Raw genomic sequence first — 4,985 nt, forward strand, 5'->3', positions numbered from 1 at the left:
CATGAATAAAAGCTATTTTGCAACACAGAGAAACATATCTGAAGGTGTTAGAAGTGTTTTGCATGATTTTTGAAGTTAGACCCTGAAATGTCAGAAAACAGCTTTTCAGCGCAGAACAAAGTTGGTTCAGGTAATGCAAGCTGAATCTTGGTCCCACTTTAAATTTACACTCTGTGCATGAATAAAAGCTATTTTGCAACACAGAGAAACATATCTGAAGGTGTTAGAAGTGTTTTGCATGATTTTTGAAGTTAGACCCTGAAATGTCAGAAAACAGCTTTTCAGCGCAGAAAAAAGTTGGTTCAGGCAATGCAAGCTGAATCTCTGTCTCACTTTAAATTTACACTCTGTGCATGAATAAAACCTATTTTGCAACACAGGGAAACATATCTGAAGGTGTTAGAAGTGTTTTGCATGATTTTTGAAGTTAGACCCTGAAATGTCAGAAAACAGCTTTTCAGCGCAGAACAAAGCTGGTTCCAGCAATGCAAGCTGAATCTCTGTCCCACTTTAACTTTGCACTCTGTGCATGAATAAAAGCTATTTTGCAACACAGAGAAACATATCTGAAGGTGTTAGAAGTGTTTTGCATGATTTTTGAAGTTAGACCCTGAAATGTCAGAAAACAGCTTTTCAGCGCAGAACAAAGCTGGTTACAGCAATGCAAGCTGAATCTCTGTCCCACTTTAACTTTGCAGTCTGTGCATGAATAAAACATATTTTGCAACACAGAGAAACATATCTGAAGGTGTTAGAAGTGTTTTGCATGATTTTTGAAGTTAGACCCTGAAATGTCAGAAAACAGCTTTTCAGCGCAGAACAAAGTTGGTTCAGGCAATGCAAGCTGAATCTTGGTCCCACTTTAAATTTACACTCTGTGCATGAATAAAAGCTATTTTGCAACACAGAGAAACATATCTGAAGGTGTTAGAAGTGTTTTGCATGATTTTTGAAGTTAGACCCTGAAATGTCAGAAAACAGCTTTTCAGCGCAGAACAAAGTTGGTTCAGGTAATGCAAGCTGAATCTTGGTCCCACTTTAAATTTACACTCTGTGCATGAATAAAAGCTATTTTGCAACACAGAGAAACATATCTGAAGGTGTTAGAAGTGTTTTGCATGATTTTTGAAGTTAGACCCTGAAATGTCAGAAAACAGCTTTTCAGCGCAGAAAAAAGTTGGTTCAGGCAATGCAAGCTGAATCTCTGTCTCACTTTAAATTTACACTCTGTGCATGAATAAAACCTATTTTGCAACACAGGGAAACATATCTGAAGGTGTTAGAAGTGTTTTGCATGATTTTTGAAGTTAGACCCTGAAATGTCAGAAAACAGCTTTTCAGCGCAGAAAAAAGTTGGTTCAGGCAATGCAAGCTGAATCTCTGTCTCACTTTAAATTTACACTCTGTGCATGAATAAAAGCTATTTTGCAACACAGAGAAACATATCTGAAGGTGTTAGAAGTGTTTTGCATGATTTTTGAAGTTAGACCCTCAAATGTCAGAAAACAGCGTTTCAGCGCAGAACAAAGTTGGTTCAGGCAATGCAAGCTGAATCTCTGTCCCACTTTAACTTTGCAGTCTGTGCATGAATAAAACCTATTTTGCAACACAGAGAAACATATCTGAAGGTGTTAGAAGTGTTTTGCATGATTTTTGAAGTTAGACCCTGAAATGTCAGAAAACAGCTTTTCAGCGCAGAACAAAGCTGGTTCCAGCAAAGCAAGCTGAATCTCTGTCCCACTTTAACTTTGCAGTCTGTGCATGAATAAAACCTATTTTGCAACACAGAGAAACATATCTGAAGGTGTTAGAAGTGTTTTGCATGATTTTTGAAGTTAGACCCTGAAATGTCAGAAAACAGCTTTTCAGCGCAGAACAAAGTTGGTTCAGGCAATGCAAGCTGAATCTTGGTCCCACTTTAAATTTACACTCTGTGCATGAATAAAAGCTATTTTGCAACACAGAGAAACATATCTGAAGGTGTTAGAAGTGTTTTGCATGATTTTTGAAGTTAGACCCTGAAATGTCAGAAAACAGCGTTTCAGCGCAGAACAAAGTTGGTTCAGGCAATGCAAGCTGAATCTCTGTCCCACTTTAACTTTGCAGTCTGTGCATGAATAAAAGCTATTTTGCAACACAGAGAAACATATCTGAAGGTGTTAGAAGTGTTTTGCATGATTTTTGAAGTTAGACCCTGAAATGTCAGAAAACAGCTTTTCAGCGCAGAACAAAGCTGGTTCCAGCAATGCAAGCTGAATCTCTGTCCCACTTTAACTTTGCAGTCTGTGCATGAATAAAACCTATTTTGCAACACAGAGAAACATATCTGAAGGTGTTAGAAGTGTTTTGCATGATTTTTGAAGTTAGACCCTGAAATGTCAGAAAACAGCTTTTCAGCGCAGAACAAAGCTGTTCCAGCAATGCAAGCTGAATCTCTGTCCCACTTTAACTTTGCAGTCTGTGCATGAATAAAACCTATTTTGCAACACAGAGAAACATATCTGAAGGTGTTAGAAGTGTTTTGCATGATTTTTGAAGTTAGACCCTGAAATGTCAGAAAACAGCTTTTCAGCGCAGAACAAAGTTGGTTCAGGCAATGCAAGCTGAATCTTGGTCCCACTTTAAATTTACACTCTGTGCATGAATAAAAGCTATTTTGCAACACAGAGAAACATATCTGAAGGTGTTAGAAGTGTTTTGCATGATTTTTGAAGTTAGACCCTGAAATGTCAGAAAACAGCTTTTCAGCACAGAAAAAAGTTGGTTCAGGCAATGCAAGCTGAATCTCTGTCTCACTTTAAATTTACACTCTGTGCATGAATAAAACCTATTTTGCAACACAGGGAAACATATCTGAAGGTGTTAGAAGTGTTTTGCATGATTTTTGAAGTTAGACCCTGAAATGTCAGAAAACAGCGTTTCAGCGCAGAACAAAGTTGGTTCAGGCAATGCAAGCTGAATCTCTGTCCCACTTTAACTTTGCAGTCTGTGCATGAATAAAACATATTTTTCAACACAGAGAAACATATCTGAAGGTGTTAGAAGTGTTTTACATGATTTTTGAAGTTAGACCCTGAAATGTCAGAAAACAGCTTTTAAGCGCAGAACAAAGCTGGTTCCAGCAATGCAAGCTGAATCTCTGTCCCACTTTAACTTTGCAGTCTGTGCATGAATAAAACCTATTTTGCAACACAGAGAAACATATCTGAAGGTGTTAGAAGTGTTTTGCATGATTTTTGAAGTTAGACCCTGAAATGTCAGAAAACAGCTTTTCAGCGCAGAACAAAGTTGATTCAGGCAATGCAAGCTGAATCTTGGTCCCACTTTAAATTTACACTCTGTGCATGAATAAAAGCTATTTTGCAACACAGAGAAACATATCTGAAGGTGTTAGAAGTGTTTTGCATGATTTTTGAAGTTAGACCCTGAAATGTCAGAAAACAGCTTTTCAGCGCAGAACAAAGTTGGTTCAGGCAATGCAAGCTGAATCTTGGTCCCACTTTAAATTTACACTCTGTGCATGAATAAAAGCTATTTTGCAACACAGAGAAACATATCTGAAGGTGTTAGAAGTGTTTTGCATGATTTTTGAAGTTAGACCCTGAAATGTCAGAAAACAGCTTTTCAGCGCAGAAAAAAGTTGGTTCAGGCAATGCAAGCTGAATCTCTGTCTCACTTTAAATTTACACTCTGTGCATGAATAAAACCTATTTTGCAACACAGGGAAACATATCTGAAGGTGTTAGAAGTGTTTTGCATGATTTTTGAAGTTAGACCCTGAAATGTCAGAAAACAGCTTTTCAGCGCAGAAAAAAGTTGGTTCAGGCAATGCAAGCTGAATCTCTGTCTCACTTTAAATTTACACTCTGTGCATGAATAAAACCTATTTTGCAACACAGAGAAACATATCTGAAGGTGTTAGAAGTGTTTTGCATGATTTTTGAAGTTAGACCCTGAAATGTCAGAAAACAGCGTTTCAGCGCAGAACAAAGTTGGTTCAGGCAATGCAAGCTGAATCTCTGTCCCACTTTAACTTTGCAGTCTGTGCATGAATAAAACCTATTTTGCAACACAGAGAAACATATCTGAAGGTGTTAGAAGTGTTTTGCATGATTTTTGAAGTTAGACCCTGAAATGTCAGAAAACAGCTTTTCAGCGCAGAACAAAGCTGGTTCCAGCAATGCAAGCTGAATCTCTGTCCCACTTTAACTTTGCACTCTGTGCATGAATAAAAGCTATTTTGCAACACAGAGAAACATATCTGAAGGTGTTAGAAGTGTTTTGCATGATTTTTGAAGTTAGACCCTGAAATGTCAGAAAACAGCTTTTCAGCGCAGAACAAAGCTGGTTACAGCAATGCAAGCTGAATCTCTGTCCCACTTTAACTGTGCAGTCTGTGCATGAATAAAACATATTTTGCAACACAGAGAAACATATCTGAAGGTGTTAGAAGTGTTTTGCATGATTTTTGAAGTTAGACCCTGAAATGTCAGAAAACAGCTTTTCAGCGCAGAACAAAGTTGGTTCAGGCAATGCAAGCTGAATCTTGGTCCCACTTTAAATTTACACTCTGTGCATGAATAAAAGCTATTTTGCAACACAGAGAAACATATCTGAAGGTGTTAGAAGTGTTTTGCATGATTTTTGAAGTTAGACCCTGAAATGTCAGAAAACAGCTTTTCAGCGCAGAACAAAGTTGGTTCAGGTAATGCAAGCTGAATCTTGGTCCCACTTTAAATTTACACTCTGTGCATGAATAAAAGCTATTTTGCAACACAGAGAAACATATCTGAAGGTGTTAGAAGTGTTTTGCATGATTTTTGAAGTTAGACCCTGAAATGTCAGAAAACAGCTTTTCAGCGCAGAAAAAAGTTGGTTCAGGCAATGCAAGCTGAATCTCTGTCTCACTTTAAATTTACACTCTGTGCATGAATAAAACCTATTTTGCAACACAGGGAAACATATCTGAAGGTGTTAGAAGTGTT

This window comes from Garra rufa, unplaced genomic scaffold (genome assembly GCF_049309525.1).
Source record: "Garra rufa unplaced genomic scaffold, GarRuf1.0 hap1_unplaced_001, whole genome shotgun sequence".
NCBI lineage: Eukaryota > Metazoa > Chordata > Actinopteri > Cypriniformes > Cyprinidae > Garra > Garra rufa.